This window comes from Bubalus bubalis, chromosome 15 (assembly GCF_019923935.1).
Source record: "Bubalus bubalis isolate 160015118507 breed Murrah chromosome 15, NDDB_SH_1, whole genome shotgun sequence".
Lineage (NCBI taxonomy): Eukaryota > Metazoa > Chordata > Mammalia > Artiodactyla > Bovidae > Bubalus > Bubalus bubalis.
In genome coordinates, this window is record NC_059171.1 from 64,722,568 (window position 1) to 64,745,854 (window position 23,287).

A 23,287-nucleotide genomic window follows, 5' to 3' on the forward strand; every position below is an offset into this window, starting at 1 on the left:
GTTGTTGTTGTTGTTTTACCCAGAGAATTTTCTTTGGGCATTTAGAGTTGCCTTCTTGCAAGTCCAGAAGGGTCTGGAAATTTTACCCACCTTCAACACACAACTTTTTTCGAAGCTAAGGACTAAGCTGTGTGGGAAAACAAAAGCCCAACACATTGCATAAGGAAGGAAAAATTCTCAGGTGTAATTTATGCTCTAAAGTTCCATTTGGATCTGAGTCTGAGACTTCACCTGTAATTACACGCTTGCCTGATTCCTTTTCTTTCTTCATCATGCTTCCCCCTACCCCCAAGCCTTATTGGTTTTTCCTGAGAGAACTTTCTTAAATAGTCATTTCTACCTGAATTCATGGCTCAGAATCTATTTTTATAGAAGCCAGTATAAAACACTTGGTAACAAGAATGGTCAGAGAAGCAGACCCTAATGATAGGATTGTGTGGTTGGATCACTCACTGGTGGAATGGAAATGAGGAACTAGTCACTGGTGAGATGTAGAGTGTCAACAGCCCTAAAAAATTACATGCTCCAGCCTAAAAAATTCTAGACTATAGTGATTCCAATGGAAATAAATGTGCTGACTTAGCTATTGTACATAAAAGGACTGTGGAACTAGTTTTTATGGGATGATTCTGATGTGTTGGAGAAAATGATAAACAACTGTTGGTTAATTACTAGTTTAAAGTGTGAGAGTCAGATAAACTCCATCTAGTATTTAAAAGAAATGTATCATTTGTAGCATTAAGGAAAATATAGCTGAAGACTAGGCACAGAATTTAATGTAAGTGTGAATTTCATGTAAGAATGTAAGAATTTGATGTAAGAACTTAATGTAAGAGTAAAATTTGCATCTAAAGAAAACTGGGCTTCCCAGGTGGCACAATAGTAAAGAATCTGACTGCCAATACAGGAGGTGCAGAAGCTGCAGGTTCGATCCCTGGGTCAGGAAGATCCCCTGGAGTAGGAAATGACTACCCATTCCAGTATTCTTGCCTAGAGAATCGAATGGACAGAAGAGCCTGGAAGGCTACAGTCCATGGGGTCACAAAGAGTCAGACATGACTGAGCACTATGAAGCAGAAGCAGCAAAGAAGCCTGATTTAAAAACACGGCCAGGTCTCCAACATCAAAATCAGTGTCCTGATAATGAATTGGGATCATGAGACTGGTAGAATGATTATATAAATAAATTCACCTGCACGCCCAGAAGCACAACCATCTGGGCCCGCAAAAGTAGCCCATGGTTGTAGACATACCACAGAGTCAGGATAGACCACCAACAAAACTTTAATTTGGATATATACTAATGACATCATCAAGAAGGTTTATTACTCATGTACTGAGATTTTTCTGGAGAAAGTGGGGCAGTTCCAAAGAACGTTCCTAAATATACTGGGAAAGAAGGGAAAAGAGACTGGCTTGGGGTTTCAATAGGGATTATGGGGTAGGGATAGGGTCAGGCATCCTGAAGATAGTTTGAATTTCCCACCAGAACCAAATGAAGAAGCATCCGGACTTTTTATTAGATGGCTTATTTGTGAAGCAGGCAGGAGCAGACAGTGTGAAACTCCAAACTGTCTGCAAAGATCAAAAATGGAGCTGGACTTTATCATACATACCTACTTAACTTTATTGTGGTTCTTCCCTGGTGGCTCAAACGGTAAAGAATCCGCCTGTCAAGCAAGAGACGTGGGTTTGGATCCCTGGGTCAGGAAGTTCCCCTGGAGAAGGCAATGGCAGACCACTCCAGTATTCCTGCCTGGGAAATCCCATGGACAGAGGAGCCTGGTGGGCTACAGGCTGTGGGGTTGCAAAGACTAAATAAGAGCTTTATTATAGCAAATTTCTCCCCACCATTACTTGAATATTATGCTAAAGAAGTTGCAATTTGTTTTTTCTATTTTACAATCTGCTTAACTACCTTCCTAGCCACCAAACCAAAAACAAGGGCCAAGCCTCAATGTAACCAAGAGTTAAACCTGATAGATAAGGAAAGCAACTTTTCACTGAAGAAATTGCAGGCCCTGGATAATATATACCAGAAGGAACAAGGTAAGTGTACATGCATACAGATTTTTGAGATGTTGAATCAAAGGGAGTAGAATATCAATCTGAATGCAGTGCGTGAAACTTGAGGGCATTATGTGAAGTGAAATAAATCAGAGAATGACAAAAATGATCTCATTTAAATGAGGCTTGGAGAGAAGAGGGTGTGTATGTGCTCAGTTATGTCTGACTCTCTGCGACCCCACTGACAATAGCCCACCAGGCTCCTTTGTCCATGGAATTTTCCAGGCAAGAATACTGGAGCAGATTACCATCTCCTGCTCCAGGGGATCTTCCCAACACAGGATAGAACATGCATCTCCTGTGCCACCTGCATTGGCAGGCAGATTCTTTACCACTGAGCCACCTAGGAAGCCCAGGATGGAGGTAGGGGAGCAAATGTAAAAATGGTCTGAGGGTACAAATTTCCAGTTAGGTAAATTCTGAGGATGTGATGTTTGTATGATGACTATTGTTAATAATATAGTATTAGTTGTTTGGAAGGTGCCAAGAGTAGATCTTGAAAATTCTCATCACAGGAAAAAATGTATAGTTATGTGTGGTGTTAGATGTTGGCTGAACTTACTGTGGTGATCATTTTGCAATATATACAATGTATCAAATCATATGTCAGTTCAGTCAGTCAGTTCAGTCGCTCAGTCTTGTCTGACTCTTTGTGACCCCATGAATCACAGCACGCCAGGCCTCCCTGTCCATCACCAACTCCCGGAGTTCACTCAAACTCACGTCCATCGAGTTGGTGATGCCAACCAGCCATCTCATCCTCTGTCCTCCCCTTTTCCTCCTGCCCCCAATCCCTCCCATCATCAGAGTCTTTTCCAATGAGTCAACTCTTCACATGAGGTGACCAAAGTACTGGAGTTTCAGCTTTAGCATCATTCCTTCCAAAGAACACCCAGGGATGATCTCCTTCAGAATGGACTGGTTGGATCTCCTTGCAGTCCAAGGGACTCTCAAGAGTCTTCTCCAACACCACAGTTCAAAAGCATCAATTCTTCGGCGCTCAGCCTTCTTCACAGTCCAACTCTCACATCCATACATGACCACTGGAAAAACCATAGCCTTGACTAGATGTACATTTGTTGGCAAAGTAATGTCTCTGCTTTTCAATATGCTATCTAGTTTGGCCATAACTTTTCTTCCAAGGAGTAAGCATCTTTTAATTTCATGGCTGCAGTCACCATCTGCAGTGATTTTGGAGCCCAAAAAAATAAAAGTCTGACACTGTTTCCCCATCTATTTCCCATGAAGTGATGGGACCAGATGCCATGATCTTAGTTGAGCTTTAAGCCAACTTTTTCACTCTCCTCTTTCACTTTCATCAAGAGGCTTTTGAGTTCCTCTTCACTTTCTGCCATAAGGGTGGTGTCATCTGCATATCTGAGGTTATTGATATTTCTCCCAGCAATCTTGATTCCAGTTTGTGCTTCCTCCAGCCCAGCGTTTCTCATGATGTACCCTGCATATAAGTTAAATAAACAGGATGACAATATACAGCCTTGACGTACTCCTTTTCCTATTTGGAACCAGTCTGTTGTTCCATGTCCAGTTCTAACTGTTGCTTCCTGACCTGCATATAGGTTTCTATATGTAGTACATATGAAATTAATATAATGTTAATGAAATTAATATGAAATTCATATGTAGTACACCTGAAATTAATAGAATGTTATGTTAATTATATCTCAATAACAAAGAATATCAATCTGAATAAGGAAGAATTTGTTGACATGCAGCTACTCTGCCATGACTCAGGAGTTAATAATAAATTACTGAGATGGTACTTAAATGCTCAGAAAAAAAAGGGCCCACATTAAATAATGAAACAAAACCTACCACCATATATGACCCAGCAATCCCCCTACTGGGCATATGTCCTGAGAAAAACCACAATTCAAAAAGATACATGTACCCTGATGTTCATTGCAGCAATATTTATAATAACCAGGACATGGAAGCAAACTAGATGTCCATCAAGAGATGAATAAAGAAATTGTGGTACATTTATACAATGAAATATTAACCATAAAAAGAAACAAATTTGAGTCAACTGTAGTGAGGTGGATGAACCTAGAGTCTCTTATACAGAGTGAAGTAAATCAAAAAAAGCATCATATATATATATAAACATATATATATGGAATCTAGAAAAATGGTACTGATGAACCTAGTAGAGAACTGACTTGTGGAAACAGCTGGGGAATGAGATCAGATCAGATCAGATCAGTCACTCAGTCGTGTCCGACACTTTGTGACCCCATGAATTGCAGCACGCCAGGCCTCCCTGTCCATCACCAACTCCTGGAGTTCACTCAGACTCACGTCCATCGAGTCAGTGATGCCATCCAGCCATCTCATCCTCTGTCCTCCCCTTCTCCTCCTGCCCCAAATCCCTCCCAGCATCAGAGTCTTTTCCAATGAGTCAACTCTTCGCATGAGGTGGCCAAAGTACTGGAGTTTCAGCTTTAGCATCATTCCTTCCAAAGAAATCCCAGGGCTGATCTCCTTCAGAATGGACTGGTTGGATCTCCTTCAGAATGGACTGGTTGGATCTCCTTGCAGTCCAAGGGACTCTCAAGAGTCTTCTCCAACACCACAGTTCAAAAGCATCAATTCTTCGGTGCTCAACCTTCTTCACAGCCCAACTCTCACATCCATACATGACCACTGGAAAAACCATAGCCTTGACTAGACAGACCTTTGTTGGCAAAGTAATGTCTCTGCTTTTCAATATGCTATCTAGTTTGGTCATAACTTTCCTTCCAAGGAGTAAGCATCTTTTAATTTCATGGCTGCAGTCACCATCTGTAGTGATTTTGGAGCCCAGAAAAATAAAGTCTGACACTGTTTCCACTGTTTCCCCATCTATTTCCCATGAAGTGATGGGACCGGATGCCATGATCTTTGTTTTCTGAATGTTGAGCTTTAAGCCAACTTTTTCACTCTCCACTTTCACTTTCATCAAGAGGCTTTTGAGTTCCTCTTCACTTTCTGCCATAAGGGTGGTGTCATCTGCATATCTGAGGTTATTGATATTTCTCCTGGCAATCTTGATTCCAGCTTGTGTTTCTTCCAGTCCAGTGTTTCTCATGATGTACTCTGTATATAAGTTAAATAAGCAGGGTGACAATATACAGCCTTGACGAACTCCTTTTCCTATTTGGAACCAGTCTGTTGTTCCATGTCTAGTTCTAACTGTTGCTTCCTGACCTGCATACAGATTTCTCAAGAGGCAGATCAGGTGGTCTGGTATTCCCATCTCTTGAAGAATTTTCCACAGTTTATTGTGATCTACACAGTCAAAGGCTTTGGCATAGTCAATAAAGCAGAAATAGATGTTTTTCTGGAACTGTCTTGCTTTTTCCATGATCCAGCAGATGTTGGCAATTTGGTCTCTGGTTCCTCTGCCTTCTTGGAATGAGAAGGTGGGACAAATTGAGAAAGTAGCATGAACATAGATACACTATTATGTGTAAAACAGTTAGTGGCAAGTTGCTAAATAACACAGGGAGCCCAGCCTGGTGCTCTGTGATGGCCTAGATGGGTGGAAAGGGCAGAGGGGAGAGAGGCTTGGGGGGAAGGGAGATATATATATATATATATATATATATATATATATATATATATATAATTATGACTGATTCGCATTGTTGTACAGCAGAAACAAACACAAAATTGTAAAGCAATTTTCCACCAATTAAGAAATTAAAAATAATGAAACCGTTTCCAAATAGAATGTGGAAGAAGGAAACAAATGTATCAGAAACGGGGTCACATTAAATGAATTTGTTATGTAAGTTTAGAAATCCTACCAGCTAACTTGTTTACTCTGCCTCTTATCACTCTAAACATTTTGTGCAAGTATATCAACAGGAAAAGAAAGACAAAAATAGTTACTAGTGTTGGCCTGGGTAATTAACACTGGGTGTCATGAAGAAATAGGGTTGCTGCTGTATAATTAGGAGAAGAGGAATATCTTTGGCAATATGATTATTTACTGGGGCATCTGAGTATGCTAACGCCCAGTTTTAGCAGTGAATGGGCAGTTGCAGCAAAAATGAGTAGGTAAAATCATGGCAACATGGAGCTTGGACTTTTATAATAGGAATTCTATATAACCTTCCAGTGAAGACCCCAAAATGTGTGGACGTGCTACCGTAGGGTCAGGAGACTCCTAATAGATAGTAGAATGTGGAGAAAATAAGTATTAATTAAATCCTCAATGAATTGCATCTGTTAAGACCCTAGCTTATTTCACAAACTACTCACATATTTTCTCCAGCATTGTGGCTCATTAGAATTTAAGGGAGCTATATCAGCATAAAGTTAATGTAAAGTGAAATATAAGAGGATTTGAGAATAGAAATGGGTAGCGTGTAGGGTTTCTTATGACCAGGATTGACAGGAACACAAATTTCTCACCCCTGGTCCAACTGCTTTGAATAACAAATGCTATATGAGAACAGAGTGTCTGGTTTACATACCTGAGATCCTACTGAACAGTGGTGCCCTGCCTAGTGTCCTTCAATTCTTTTCATTGTTTTCAGTACCCATGTTCCAGCTTCCACACCCACAAGCCTTCTACTTGTGAATTTTTTTGCCTTTTATCGCTGAAAGTATTGTATGGAGAGTTAGAAGTGGCCAAGTTTTAAGCCTTACCCTAACACCATATTTTGTATTTTTTGGATTAGATTTCTTCTCTGTGGTTGGTTAAAATCTATATAGTCATGCTCCTAATACTTAATAAACTGGGACTTCCCTGGTGGTCCAGTAGTTAAGACATCACCTTCAATGCAGTTGTTACAGGTTTGATCCCGGGTCAGAAGCTAAGATCCCACATGCCATACAGCAAAAAAAGAATGTAGCAAATTCAATAGAGACAAAAAAAATGATCCACATCAAAAAGATCTTTGAAAAAAAAAAAAAGTGCCTAAGCAGAAAGAGAGCTTCCCAGGTGGTGCAAGTGATAAAGAAACCACCTGCCAATGCAGGAGACCCTGGGTTGGGAAGATACTCTGGAGGAGGGCATGGCAACCCACTCAAGTAGTCTTGCCTGGAGAATCCCAGGGAGACAAGAGCCTGGCAGGCTACAGTGCATAGGATCCTAAAGAGTCAGAGACAACTGAAGCGACTTAGCATGCACATACAGAAGTAATTTGTTGAGCATAGGGGTTCAGCTCTTTTGCCTCCACGTAGAAACAACTCTGAGAAGATATGTATGTTCCAGAGCATGAACGTTCATATCCAACCAACTTTCAGACATGCCCTATGATGTCAAGGCAAGAGTTTCTGTTCCATCACAGATAATATGGGCCAGATTCACACCAGCACTAATCAAAACAGACTTTACCATTACCTTCTCAAAACTCTTTGTGTTCTTGCTCTTCCTAATTAGGAGAAACTTAGAGGGTGAAAGAATATTGAAGTGGTTTTAGCACTTTGGAATATATATTTATATAAAATCTCCCTTTCTCACTGCCAGCCCCTTGAAAAAATGGATCGGAACTGAACTGGCTACTGATTATGAGAAAATATGAACTGAATCTGAATTTTTATAATAGATTTTCCTATACTATTTCATATCTGAAAATGTGATTGTTCTAATACCAGCAAAGGAAGACATGAAATTGCAAGATATATTGTCCAGGACAGATAAGACCAGAAAATGGTTTTGGAAAATGTGGTAAGAAGAAAAAACATTTCCTGACTGGTCTGCATTGAATTCAATTTATTCAAAGAACTGGCTAAACGGGTAATTTTGCCAAAGCTAGTATTTATTCAACTCTTATTTATGTCTCCTTATTCTCTTTTCTGGCTTGTCTCTGAATAAAGAAATTAATATATTTGCCTAGACCCTGGATGCTGCTGGGGAAGAAAGGCAAAACACTCTAATAAACTTATCCCTTTTGGACTGAATTCCTTTCATGGCTCATAGAATATTTTATATACAGTTAAGCCCTCAATGCTTAATAAAGTGGCTATGTGCACTGAGTATTTGCCTCAGAGATTTCTTGAGAATCAGAGGAAATGTATACTATATCTTTCATTTAGACTACATAAAGAAAGTATTTTCTTTCTGTGAGTATTCCACATCAAGTATTTTTGAATTTTTTAGAAAATGTGTATATTCTTTCATTACACTCAGAAATTTTAGATATATTCTACATGATATCATTGTGCTATGAAGATTTTTTTGTCAAATGTCTAAACACATGGTTCTAGGAATATATTCTATATCTGGTGTAATGGCCTAAGATTTTCCCTCAAAGCATCAAATATTCTCTCAAATGTAGTAATTTTGAAATATCTAATAAGTTTTCCCCTAGCTTTTAATATTGTTTTTCAGCCTATGATAGTCCTCTTTTCTGTTTGTAGTCAGTGACACCATTATCTGCATTACCCACACTCTCTCTGCAGACACAACACCAGATTAAGATACAAGCCAGTTAAAACTGCCATGTTCATACTTTTCTCACCTAGATCTTCTAACTAGATCTACCAATGGTAATCCACCCATACAACAAAATTGTGCATTTGGAAACATATAGTAGTAATAATGTGAATAGTATGAAAGTGTTAGTCATGTTGACTCTTTTGGAACCCCATGACTGTAGTCCACCAAGATCCGCTGTCCATTGGATTTCCTAGGTAAGAATACTGGAATGGGTTGCCATTCCCTTCTCCAGGGGATCTTCCCGACCAAGGGACTGAACCCGGGTCCCCTGCATTGCAGGCAGATTCTTTACCATCTAATAATAGTGTATATTGCATTTTACTTATTTGGCCTTTGAAATTAGATCTCTAATGTGTTTCTGGGTAATGCTTTGCAATGTTTGAAAGTTTTTTTGCCTGTAAGGATATATAAAACATCCAAATCTTTTTTTTTATTGAAGTGTAGTTGATTTACAGTATTATGTTAACTTCTGCTATACAGCAGTGATTGTTATACATACATATACATGCTTTTAAAAATTCCTTCCCATTATGATTTATCACAGGATATTGAATATATTTCCCTGTGCTTTATACTAGGACCTTGTTGTTTATCCAGAATAGTTTACATCTGTTAATCCCAAACTCCTAATCCATCTTTCCCCTACCTCCCATTCCCCTTGGCAACCACAGTTTTGTTCTCTGTCTGCGAGTCTGTTTCTGTTTTGTAGATAGGTTCATTTATGTCATATTTTAGATTACATATATGATGTCATATGGTATTTGTCTATTTTCTTCTTAATTCAATTAGTATGATAAACTCTAAATCCATCCATGGTGCTGCAAATGGGATTATTTTATTTTTTATGATGGGGTAGCATTCTCCTGTATGTATATAACACATCTTTTTTACTCATTTATATCTTGATAGACATTTAGATTGTTGCTTCCATGTCTTGGCTATTAGGAAGAGTGTTGCTATGAACATAGGGATGGATGTACCTTTTTAAACTATAGTTTTGTCCAGATATGTGCCCAGGAATGGGATTACTGGGTTATATGCCAACTCTAGCTTTTTGAAGAACCTCCATACTGTTTTCCATAGTTGCTACAACAACTTTCATGTCAACCAACAGTGTAACAGAGTTCCCTTTTTTCCACACAGTCTCCAGCATTTGTTATTTGTTGACTCTTAAATGATGGCCAGTCTGATTGGTGTGATGTGGGACCTCATTATATTCTTGATTTGTGTTTCTTTCATAATTATTGATGTTGAACATCTTTTCACATGCCTATTGGCTATCTGTATGCCTTCTTTGGAGAGTTGTCTACTTAGGTATTCTGCCCATTTTCCAATTGGGTTGTTTTGTTGTTGTTGTTGTTTATGAGATGTTTGTATATTTTGGAAGTTAAGCTCTTGTTGGTTGCATTATTTGCAAATATTTTTTTTCTCAGTCTGTAGGTTGTCTTTTCATTTTGTTTATGGCTTTCTTTGCTATACAAAAGCTTATAAGTTTGATTAGGTCCCATTTGTTTAATTTTCCTTTTATTTCTATTGCTTTGGGAGACTGACCATCTTTATTATATGATCATATTACTCATTAGTTGAGCATTTTTCTTTTGGATTTCCTACATATTTCACTGATGAAAGAAATCAAATGACTTCTTAATGATTTTATTTTCTTTTTGGCTCACAAAAAATCTTTTACTCCTTTTATCGTTGGATAAGTGTATACATGAATTGAAGGTTTGTTTCATTTTGTTTAAAAAATAATACAACCACCACAGTAAAAATAAAAACTTTCAAATTAAAAAAAAGAAAGAAATCAAAGATGATATAAACAGATGGAAAGATATTCCATGTTTCTGGGTAGGAAGAATCAATACTGTGAAAATGACTAAACTACCAAATGCAATCTACACATTCAATGCAATCCCTATCAAATTACCAATGGCACAGAACTACAACAAAAAAATTCACAATTCATATGGAAATGCAAAGGACCCCAAATAGCCAAAGCAGCATTGAGAAAGAAGAATGGAGCTGGAGGAATCAACCTTTCTGACTTTGTTTTGTTTTAATATCTCTGCTTTTTATTTTTTATTTATTCTTTTACTTTACAATATTGTATCGGTTCTGCCACACATCAACATGAATCTGCCATGGGCGTATGTGGGTTTCCCATCCTGAACCCCACCTCCCTCCCTGTACCATCCCTCCGGGTCATCCGAGTGCACCAGCCCCAAGCATCCGGTATTGAACCTGGACTGGCGATTCATTTCTTATATGATATCATACATGTTTCAGCGCCATTCCCCCAAATCATCCCATCCTCTTCCTCTCCCACAGAGTCCAAAAGACTGTTCTATACATCTGTGTCTCTTTTGCTCTCTTGCATACAGGGTTGTCATTACCATCTTTCTAAATTCCATATATATGTGTTAGTGTACTGTATTGGTGTTTTTCTTTCTGGCTTACTTCACTCTGTATAATAGGCTCCAGTTTCATCCACCTCAATAGAACTGATTCAAATGTATTCTTTTTAATGGCTGAGCAATATTCCATTGTGTATATGTACCACAGCTTTCTTATCCATTCATCTGCTGATGGACATCTAGGTTGCTTCCATGTCCTGGCTATTATAAACAGTGCTGCGATGAACATTGGGGTACATGTGTCTCTTTCAATTCTGGTTTCCTCAGTGTATATGCCCAGCAGAGGGATTCCTGGGTCATAAGGCAGTTCTGTTTCCAGTTTTTCAGGGAATCTCCACAGTGTTCTCCATAGTGGCTGTACTAGTTTGCATTCCCACCAACAGTGTAAGAGGGTTCCCTTTTCTCAACACCCTCTCCAGCATGTATTGCTTGTAGACTTTTGGATAGCAGCCATTCTGACTGGAGTGAAATTGTACCTCATTGTGGTTTTGATTTGCATTTCTCTGATAATGAGTGATGTTGAGCATCTTTTCATGTGTTTGTTACCCATCTGTATGTCTTCTTTGGAGAAATGTCTGTTTAGTTCTTTGGCCCATTTTTTGACTGGATCATTTATTTTTCTGGAATTGAGCTGCAGCAGTTGCTTGTATATTTTTGAGATTAATTCTTTGTCAGTTGCTTCATTTGCTATTATTTTCTCCCATTCTGAAGGCTGTCTTTTCACCTTGCTTATAGTTTCCTTTGTTCTGCAGAAGCTTTTAATTTTAATTAGGTACCATTTGTTTATTTTTGCTTTTATTTCCAATATTCTGAGAAGTGGGTCATAGAGGATCCTGCTGTGATTTATGTTGGAGAGTGTTTTGCCTGTTCTCCTCTAGGAGTTTTATAGTTTCTGGTCTTACATTTAGATCTTTAATTCATTTTGAGTTTATTTTTGTGTATGGTGTTAGAAAGTGTTCTAGTTTCATTCTTTCATAAGTGGTTGACCAGTTTTCCCAGCACCACTTATTAAAGAGATTGTCTTTTCTCCATTGTATATTCTTGCCTCCTTTGTCAAAGATAAGGTGTCCATATGTGCGTGGATTTATCCCTGGGCTTTCTATTTTGTTCCATTGATCTATATTTGCCAGTACCATACTGTCTTGATGACTGTGGCTTTGTAGTAGAGCCTGAAGTCAGGTAGGTTGATTCTTCCAGTTCCATTCTTCTTTCTCAAGATAGCTTTGGCTATTCGAGGTTTTTTGTATTTCCATACAAATTGTGAAATTATTTGTTCTAGCTCTGTGAAAAATACTGTTGGTAGCTTGATAGGGATTGCATTGAATCTATGAATTGCTTTGGGTAGTATACTCATTTTCACTATATTGATTCTTCCAATCCATGAACATGGTATATTTCTCCATCTATTAGTGTCCTCTTTGATTTCTTTCACCAGTGTTTTATAGTTTTCTATATATAGGTCTTTAGTTTCTTTAGGTAGATATATTCCTAAGTATTTTATTCTTTTCATTGCAATGGTGAATGGAATTGTTTCCTTAATTTCTCTTTCTGTTTTCTCATTATTAGTGTATAGGAATGCAAGGGATTTCTGTGTGTTGATTTTGTATCCTGCAACTTTACTATATTCATTGATTAGCTCTAGTAATTTTCTCGTGGAGTCTTTAGGGTTTTCTATGTAGAGGATCATGTCATCTGCAAACAGTGAGAGTTTTACTTCTTCTTTTCCAATCTGTATTCCTTTTATTTCTTTTTCTGTTCTGATTACTGTGGCCAAAACTTCCAAAACTATGTTGAATAGTAGTGGTGAAAGTGGGCACCCTTGTCTTGTTCCTGACTTTAGGGAAATGCTTTCAATTTTTCACCATTGAGGATAATGTTTGCTGTGGGTTTGTCATATATAGCTTTTATTATGTTGAGGTATGTTCCTTCTATTCCTGCTTTCTGGAGAGTCTTTATCATAAATGGATGTTGGATTTTGTCAAAGGCTTTCTCTGCATCTATTTGATAATCATATGGCTTTTATTTTTCAATTTGTTAATGTTGTGTGTTACACTGATTGATTTGCAGATATTGAAGAATTCTTGCATCCCAGTGGTAAAGCCCACTTGGTCATGGTGTATGATCTTTTTAATGTGTTTTTGAATTCTGATTGCTAGAATTTTGTTAAGGATTTTTGCATCTATGTTAATCAGTGATATTGGCCTGTAGTTTTCTTTTTGTGTGGCATCTTTGTCAGGTTTTGGTATTAGGGTGATGGTGGCCTCATAGAATGAGTTTGGACTTTTACCTTCCTCTGCAATTTTCTGGAAGAGTTTGAGTAGGATAGGTGTTAGCTCTTCTCTAAATTTTTGGTAGAATTCAGCTGTGAAGCCGTCTGGACCTGGGCTTTTGTTTGCTGGAAGGTTTCCGATTACAGTTTCAATTTCCGTGCTTGTGATGGGTCTGTTAAGATTTTCTATTTCTTCCTGGTTCAGTTTTGGAAAGTTGTACTTTTCTAAGAATTTGTCCATTTCTTCCACGTTGTCCATTTTATTGGCATATAATTGCTGATAGTAGTCTCTTATGATCCTTTGTATTTGTGTGTTATCTCTTGTGATCTCTCCAATTTTCATTTCTAATTTTATTGATTTGATTTTCTCCCTTTGCTTCTTGATGAATCTGGCTAATGGTTTGTCAATTTTATTTATCCTTTCAAAGAACCAGCTTTTGGCTTTGTTGATTTTTGCTATGGTCTCCTTTGTTTCTTTTGCATTTATTTCTGCCCTAATTTTTAAGATTTCTTTCCTTCTACTAACCCTGGGGTTCTTCATTTCTTCCTTTTCTAGTTGCTTTAGGCATAGAGTTAGATTATTTATTTGACTTTTTTCTTGTTTCTTGAGGTATGCCTGTATTGCTATGAACTTTCCCCTTAGCACTGCTTTTACAGTATCACACAGGTTTTGGGTTGTTGTGTTTTCATTTTCATTCATTTCTATGCATATTTTGATTTCCTTTTTGATTTCTTCTGTGATTTGTTGGTTATTAAGCAGTGTGTTGTTCAGCCCCTATATGTTGGAATTTTTAATAGTTTTTCTCCTGTAATTGAGATCTAATCTTACTGCATTGTAGTCAGAAAAGATGCTTGGAATGATTTCAGTTTTTTTTTAATTTACCAAGGCTAAATTTATGGCCCAGGATGTGATCTACCCTGGAGAAGGTTCCATGTGCACTTGAGAAAAAGGTGAAATTCATTGTTTTGGGGTGGAATGTCCTATAGATATCAATTAGGTCTAACTGGTCTATTGTACCATTTACAGTTTGTGTTTCCTTGTTAATTTTCTGTTTACTTGATCTATCCATAGGTGTGAATGGGGTATTAAAGTCTCCCACTATTATTGTGTTATTGTTAATTTCCCCTTTCATACTTGTTAGCATTTGTCTTACATATTGTGGTGGTCCTATGTTGGGTGCATATATATTTATAATTGTTATATCTTCTTCTTAGATTGATCCTTTGATCATCATGTAATGCCTTTCTTTGTCTCTTTTCACAGACTTTGTTTTAAAGTCTATTTTATCTGATATGAATATTGCTACTCCTGCTTTCTTTTGGTCTCTATTTGCATGGAATATCTTTTTCCAGCCCTTCACTTTCAGTCTGTATGTGTCCCCTGTTTTGAGGTGGGTCTCTTGTAGACAACATATATAGGGGTCTTGTTTTTGTATGCATTCACCAGTCTTTGTCTTTTGGTTGGGGCATTCAACCCATTTACGTTTAAGGTAATTATTGATAAGTATGATCCCGTTGCCATTTACTTTATTGTTTTGGGTTCGAGTTTATACACCCTTTTTGTGTTTCCTGTCTAGAGAATATCCTTTAATATTTGTTGGAGAGCTGGTTTGGTGGTGCTGAATTCTCTCAGCTTTTGCTTGTCTGTAAAGCTTTTGATTTCTCCTTCATATTTGAATGAGATCCTTGCTGGGTACAGTAATCTGGGCTATAGGTTATTTTCTTTCATCACTTTAAGTATGTCCTGCCATTCCCTCCTGGCCTTAACCTTATGGGAATCCCCTTGTGTATTATTTGTTGTTTTTCCTTTGCTGCTTTTAATATTTGTTCTTTGTGTTTGATCTTTGTTAATTTGATTAATATGTGTCTTGGGGTATTTCGCCTTGGGTTTATCCTGTTTGGGACTCTCTGGGTTTCTTGGACTTGGGTGATTATTTCCTTCCCCATTTTAGGGAAGTTTCAACTATTATCTCCTCAAGTATTTTCTCATGGTCTTTCTTTTTGTCTTCTTCTTCTGGGACTCCTATGATTTGAATGTTGGGGCATTTAATATTGTCCTGGAGGTTTCTTTGGCCACCTGATGCGAAGAGCTGACTCGTTGGAAAAGACCCTGATGCTGGGAAAGATTGAGGGTAGGAAGAGAAGGGGACGACAGAGGATGAGATGGTTGGATGGCATCATCGACTCGATGGACATGGGTTTGGGTGGACTCCGGGAGTTGGTGATGGACAGGGAGGCCTGGTGTGCTGTGGATCATGGGGTCACAAAGAGTCGGACACAACTGAGCGACTGAACAGAACTGAACTGAGTGATGTTGAGCATCCTTTCATGTGTTTTTTAGCCATCTGTATGTCTTTGGAGATATGTCTGTTTAGGTCTTTTCCCCACTTTTTGATTGGATTGTTTTTCTGTTATTGAGTTGTATGAGCTGCTTGTCTATTTTGGAAATTAATCCTTTGTCATTTGTTTCATTTGTTCCCACTCTGAGGGCTGTCTTTTTCACCTTGCTTATAGTTTCCTTTGCTGTGCAAAAGCTTTTAAGTTTAATCAGGCCCCACTTGTTTACTTTTGTTTTTATTTCCATTACTCTAGGAGGTGGGTCAAAGCAAGAGGATCTTGCTTTGATTTATGTCATCCAGTGTTCTGCCTATGTTTTCCTCTAAGAGTTTATAGTTTCTGGTCTTACATTTAGGTCTTTAAACCATTTTGAGTTTATCTTTGTCTATGGTGCTAGGAAGTGTTCTAATTTCATTCTTTTACATGTAGCTGTCCAGTTTGCCCAACACCATTTATTGAAGAGGCTGTCTTTGCCTCATTGCATATTCTTGCCTCCTTCATCAAAAACAAGGTACCCATAGGTGCATGGGTTTATTTCTGGGCTTTCTATCTTGTTCCATTGGTCTATATTTCTGTTTTTGTGCCAGTACCATACTGTCTTGATGACTGTAGCTTTGTAGTGTAATCCAACAACAACAACAAGCAAACTGAAAAACCCATCTCCTATCTTGTTAAGTGGGCTTCCCATGTAGCTCACTCGGTAAAGAATCTGCCTGCAATGCAGGAGTCCCAGGTTCGATCCCTGGGTTGAGAAGATCTCCTGGAGAAGGAAATGGCAACCTACTCCAGTATTCTTGCCTGGAGAATCCCACGGACAGAGGATCCTGGCAGGCTATAGTCTATGCAGTTGCAAGCATCAGACACGACTTAGCAACTAAAGAGAGAGAGTGGAGAAAAGGGAATGCTCTTGCACTATTGGAAATACTATTGAATGTAAATTGTTACAGCCACTATGGAAGACAGTGTGGAGATTTTCTGTAAAAAACTAGGAATAAAACCACCATATGACCCAGCAATCCCACTCCTAGGCATATACCCTGAGAAAACCAAACTTGGAAAGGACACATGTATCCCATTGTTCTTTGCAGTGCTATTTATAATAGCTAGAACATGGAAGCAACCCAGATGATAATCAACAGATGAATGGATAAAGAGGTTGTGGTACATATACACAAGGGAATATTCCTCAACCATAAAAAGGAAAGTGTTTGAGTTGGTTCTGATGAGATGGATGAACATAGAACCTATTATATAGAGAGAAGTGAATCAGAAAGAGAAAGATAAATATCATATTCTAATGCATATATATGGAATCTAGAAAAATGGTACTGAAGAATTTATTTACAGTGCAGCAATGGAGAAACAGACATAGAGAATAGACTTATGGACATGGAGAGAAGGGAGGAGAGGATGAGATGTGTGGAAAAAGTAACATGGAAACTTACATTACCATATGTAAAATACATAGCCAATGGAAATTTGCTGTATGGCTCAGGAAACTCAAAGAGGGGCTCTGTATCAATCTAGAGGGGTGGGATGGGGAAGGAAATGGGAGGGAGTTTCAAAAGGGAAGGGATATATGTATACCTGTGGCTGATTCATGTTGAAGTTTGACAGAAAAAAAGAAAATTCTGTAAAGCAATTATCCTTCAATAAAAAAAATAATTAAAAAAGATTCATTTAGGATCCATTATTTATACCAGGAATAAATATGCTATTATTTTTAAAATATAGTGACCCACTTTTTTCATACCTCTATGAAGTGATGGATGGCTTCATTTTTATTTTACATCAGATTTCCTTACATGTTTATATATGTATTTCAGAACTCTAATTTTGCTCCATTGGGTCAAATTTTCTGCTTGTATAACTATACCACAGTGTATTTAGGAGTAAAGCTTTGATATATATTTTAGTAATAACAAGTCAGTTCTTTGTTTGCTAACTTTTTGAAATCTTTATCTGTTAAATTTCATGACAGCCCTTGCTATCTGGTGGTGTCGGTACTTTAGGTTAAAAAATGTGTTATCAAAATTGCCTTGGCTCATCCTTTTCCCTTTCCATTTCCACACATATTTTAGTTTTTATTCATTTGGTTTTTGTTTGTTTTTCTTTTTTTTTTTTTTTTTGGGTATGCTGTGAGGCATGTGGGATCCTAGTCCTCTGACCAGGAATCAAACCTATGCTCTCTACAGTGGAAGTGTGGTCTTAACCACTGGACCATCAGGGAAGCCCCTCCATATACATTTTTTATTCAGCTTGTGATTTCAAATACCTGGCATTATTTTGATTGGAATTGCATTTTATCTGTGGATCAAATGATAGTTCATATTTTTATAATAGTTTGTCTTTGAATGCATAAGTATATAAATATGTTTTTATGTAAGCATTTCATAATTTTTTCATTAACTTTACCTCTAAATTATTTGTTATTTTTGGATACAGCTCCAAATAATATAAATTTAATTTTTTGTTGAATTTATGTAAAATACATTTACTGGTTTTATACAGAGTTTATATATGGTGACCTTAAAAAATGCATTTAAATCTAACAGTTTGTTTTTAGATTATTTGGATATTCTTCAAATAAAATTATGCCAACAGGACATAATCATATTTTTTCATTGCAATCTTTGGCCTTTCCTATATTTTTTAATTGCTTTATTGACATATAATTAACATATCATACAATTCACTCATTTAATCGGTACAACTTAACAGCTCTGTTATGTTCACAGAGCTGTGTATCCATCACTACAATCACTTTTAGAACATTTCAATTCATCCCCCACAAAAACTGGCACTGTTTAGCTGTCATCCTCCACCAAATCTCCATTCCTCTAGTCTTAGGAAATCAGCTTTGTGTCTCTATAGATTTGTCTATTCTGGAGATTTTGTATAATTGGAGTAAGACAATATATAGATTTTTGTTAATGGCATCTTTAGGTTGGCAACATATTTTCAAGTTTCACTCATGTTGTCACATGCATCATTTAGTTCACTTCAGTACTTCAGTCATGTCCGACTCATTGCGACCCCATTGACTGCAGCACGCCAGGCTCCCCTGTCCGTTGCCAACTCCAGGAGCTTGCTTAAACTCACATCCATCGAGTCGGTGATGCCATCCAACCATCTCATCCTCTATCGTCCCCTTCTCCTCCTGCCTTCAATCTTTCCCAGCATCAGGGTCTTTTCCAGTGAATCAATTCTTTACATCAGGTGGCAAAGTATTGGAGTTTCAGCTTCAGCATCAGACCTTCCAATGAATATTCAGGACTGATCTCCTTTAGGATGGACTGGTTGGATCTCCTTGCAGTTCAAGGGACTCTCAAGGGTCTTCTCCAACACCACAGTTCAGAAGCATCAGTTCTTCAGCGCTCAGCATTCTCTATGGTCCAACTCTCACATCCATACATGACTACTGGAAAAACCATAGCTTTGACTAGATATATCATTACCCCTTTCCTTTTTATTCCTCAATAATAGTGCATTATATTGGTATAAAACATTTTATTTATCCATTCACCAATTGACAAAAATTTAGATTGCTTTTAATTTTTGGCTATTATGATTAATACGGGAGAAGGCAATGGCACCCCACTCCAGTACTGTTGCCCGGAAAATCCCATGGGTGGAGGAGCCTGGTAGGCTGCAGTCCATGGGGTCACTAAGAGTCGGACACGACTGAGCGACTTCACTTTCACTTTCCACTTTCATGCATTGGAGAAGGAAATGGCAACCCACTCCAGTGTTCTTGCCTGGAGAATCCCAGGGATGGGGGAGCCTGGTGGGCTGCCGTCTATGGGGTCGCACAGAGTCAGACACGACTGAAGCGACGTAGTAGTAGTAGTATGATTAATACAAATTTATGTACAGATTTCTTGCTTTTAGTTTTGAGTATTTTCAGTCTGTTGTTTGCATTGTTGCTGGTGTTTTAGTTATAGCTTTTTAAATCAATTTTTATTGGAGTATAGTTGCTTTACAATTTTGTGATAGTTCCTACTATACAGAAAAGTGAATCAGCCATGTGTATACATATATTCCCTTCCTTTTAAACTTCCTTCTCATTTGGGCCACCACAGTGTATTAACTACAGTTCCCTGTGCTGTCCTTAAAAAAGCATTACTTAGTTCAAGGTCATAATTTTCACCTATGTTTCCTTCTAAGAGTTTTAATTTTAGCTCCTACATTTAGGTATTTGATCAATTTTGAGTTTGTATTTTTATATGGTATAGTTAGGGGTCCAACTTCTTTATTTGCATATGGGAATTCAATTGTCTATGCAAGTATTTTTGCCTGGAAAATTCCATGGGCAGAGGAGCCTGGTGGGTGACAGTTCATAGGTTGCAAAGAGAAGGACACGGCTGAGCACGCACACACATTCAATTGTCTCTGCACTATTTGCTGAACAACTATTGTTTTCCAATTTAATTGTCTTGTCCTTTTCAAAAAGCAACTGGCAATAAATATGAGCATTCACGTCTGGACTCTCTTTTTCATTTAATTGATTTGTATGTCTATTATTATGCCAGTATCATATTGTTTTGATTACTTTGTTGTTGTGGTTCAGTCACTAAGCTGTGTCCGACTCTTTGCAACCCCATGGACTAGAGCATGCCAGGCTCACCTGTCCTTCAGTATCTCCAAGAGTTTGCTCAAATTCATGTCCATTGAGTCAGTGATGCTACCTAACCATCTCATTCTCTGCTGCCCCCTTCTCATTTTGCCTTCAATCTTTCCCAGCATTAGGGCCTTTTCCAATGAGTCAGCTGTTAATTTCAAGTGGTCAAAGTATTGGAACTTCAGCATCAGTCCTTCCAATGAATTTTCTGGGTTGACTTCCTTTAGGATTGACTAGTTTGATTTCCTTGTAGACCAGGGGAATCTCAAGAGTTTTCTCCAGCACCACAATTCAAAAGCATCCATTCTTTAGCACTCAGTCTTCTTTATGGTCCAACTCTCACATCCATACATGACTACTGGCAAAACCATAGCTTTGACTATATGGACCTTTGTCTGGAAGGTGATGTCTCTGTTTTTTAATACTCTAGGCTTCCCAGGCCGCACTAGTGTTAAAGAACACATTCCTAATCAGGAGATGTAAGAGACTTGGGTTTGATTTTTGGGTCAGGAAGATCCCCTGGAGAAGGAAATGGCAATCTACTCCTGTATTCTTGCCTCAGAAATCCCATGTACAGGGAACCTGGTGGGCTACAGTCGATGGGGTCACGAAGAGTCAGACACAACTGAAGCATCTTAACAGCATGTTTGTAGCAGCAGCACAAGTTTGTCAGTCCAGACTCCTTCCATTTTATGCCCCTAGCAGTATTTGTTCTTAATCATGACATTTGTCCCTGACATATTATGAAAGTATACATTTACTTACTATTTGTCTTCTCTTTCTAGAAGGCAAATTCTTGAGAAGAGAGCTTTATGTTGTTCACTTTTGGATTTATACTGTCTTTTGGTCAAAGAGGTATTGAAAATTTGACAGTGGAAGCAAATTTTTAAAGGTGTACACACACTTTGGAGATATTGCTGGTTTAGTTCCAGACCACTAGAATAAAACAAATATTGCAAATTTTCATTTCTCTAGGATAAATATCGAAGTGAAGTTCTGAGTCTTATTTTAAGTGTGTATTTACCTTTATAAAAAATGCCAAACTAATTCTAGACTAATTGTAGCCATTTTACATTCTCATCAGTAATGTGTAAGAGATCTGGTTGCTCTGTACCCTTTCCAGCATTTACTATTGTCAATATATGTTTTCTATTTGATTTGGCTGGGAGGGATTGGGGGCAAGAGGAGAAGGGGACGACAAAGGATGAGATGGCTAGATGGCATCACTAACTCGATGGACGTGAGTCTCAGTGAACTCCGGGAGTTGGTGATGGACAGGGAGGCCTGGAGTGCTGCGATTCATGGGGTCACAAAGAGTCGGACACGACTGAGCAACTGATCTGATCTGATCTGATTTGATTTGGTGGATTTATTTACATTTCTATAATAACTAATGATTTTTGATCATTTTTATATGTGCTATGTGCCATTTATCCATCTTCTTAAATGAAATGTCAGACTTTCTCATTTTCTATTTGGATTATTTGCTTTCTTAGCATTTTCATCATATATTCTGTATCCAAATCTTTACAGATGCAATTAGAAACTATGTCCTTAGTCTGTGGTTTGAATTTTAATCTTTATCATTGAGAAATTTACAGAGAAAATTTTTTATTTTTAATGGTTTGTTTTTTTCCCCATTTATGACTATCCCTCTGTTATTTTGTTTAAGAACATTTGCCTGACCCTAGGTTAAAAACACATTCTATGTCTTCTTCTATATAGTTTTAAGATGTGTGATCCATTTATGAGTTAATTTTGCATAATGTGTAAAGTAAAATAGAGTTTTGTGCAGGCAAGTCAATTGTTCAGAGAAATTAGAAGTTTGGGAGATCATAAAAAAAAATATGCCAGAAAGCAATCTGTGAGGTACAGAACTAAGATATTGGCAGTATGTAGCGTGTGAAACGTTTAGTTCATCAAGTTGGCAAAATATAGCTGAGAATATAGCATTTTGTTGCACTCTGAGGAGTTGAAATCATTTAAAACTTCTGTACCGAACAATCAAAGAATATCATTTCCTAAGCAATGGATGTTGGTAGGCATCAGACAAAAATAAGAAATTCAACTGAGATTCTGAAAAGCTCATAGTTCTCCTTTAGATTCAATTACACCCACTGAGCATCTGCAGGTGTATGGTGAGAACTCAAAGAATTTATCATTAAATGTCTTTACATCTGAGATTGAATGTATTCAAATCAGTGGTTCCCTTGGACAAGTTCTAGTCTTCTCAATGGAATGAATTCTTCGAGTGCTCAGCTCCAACAATAGATGCATTCCTGCCTCATGAAGTAAAATGCAGTCCCCTCACAAATCAGAGGAAACTATATGGTCATTTTTTATTCATTTGTCTTATCCAGCATCTAAATCTTTTCTGCATTAAGGAAAGAGCCCAATTCCCACTCACCACACTCACTGTGAGCCTTTAAAAGGGACAAAAGATACCACATGTTATAGAATATTAAAATGTAGGGTGCTTCTTTTCCAAGCCACACTCATGGATAGGTCTCCATTCCTTCCAATCAAATACAATTATCTGGAACTTAAATGGTATCTACATACTCAAGCAGCAAAAACAAACAAACAAAAAAACCCATTACTGGTGGAACAAAAACAATAGTATTCTCCATAAGGAACTGGTTGCAAGGCAGAGAGAGAAAATATTCAGTCAGATCCTTGATAGGAAGGTAGATACTATTTGTGATCATGGAATGAGAGTGTGGTTAATCAATGTGGAGAAAAAGCTTTACATGAGGGCAAAAATCTTGCTATAGGAAGAATTAACTAGATTAAATGTAACAGCTTTAATAGTTAGGACAGGCCATAATTATCTACCTTGGTCAATTTTGACTTTTTTAACTGACACAATTGTGATATTACAATAAAGACAACCTCAAGATTACTAGGTTTTGCCCTTCAACAAAGAAATATTCTCAGCTCTTGAGTTTAGTGCTTTAATTCTAAAATCTCTTCCTTGAGTGACTATTGGAGAAGGAAATGGCAACCCACTCCAGTATTCTTGCTGGGGAATCCCAGGGACGGAGGAGCCTGGTTGCTTGCCGTCTATGGGGTCGCACAGTGTTGGACGCGACTGAAGCGACTTAGCAGCAGCAGCAGCAGCAACAAAG

At 37.8% G+C, this 23,287-nt stretch overlaps 1 long non-coding RNA gene across 3 annotated transcripts in view; it reads left to right on the forward strand.

Moving 5' to 3' along the window:
- LOC123329391 overlaps positions 1–23,287 on the forward strand; it is a 39,940-nt gene that overhangs the window by 296 nt on the left and 16,357 nt on the right. For all 3 annotated transcript variants that reach the window (XR_006544773.1, XR_006544774.1, XR_006544775.1), the window contains exon 2: positions 1,927–2,049. This is a non-coding gene — a long non-coding RNA (uncharacterized LOC123329391). The remainder of the gene's footprint in view (positions 1–1,926; positions 2,050–23,287) is intronic.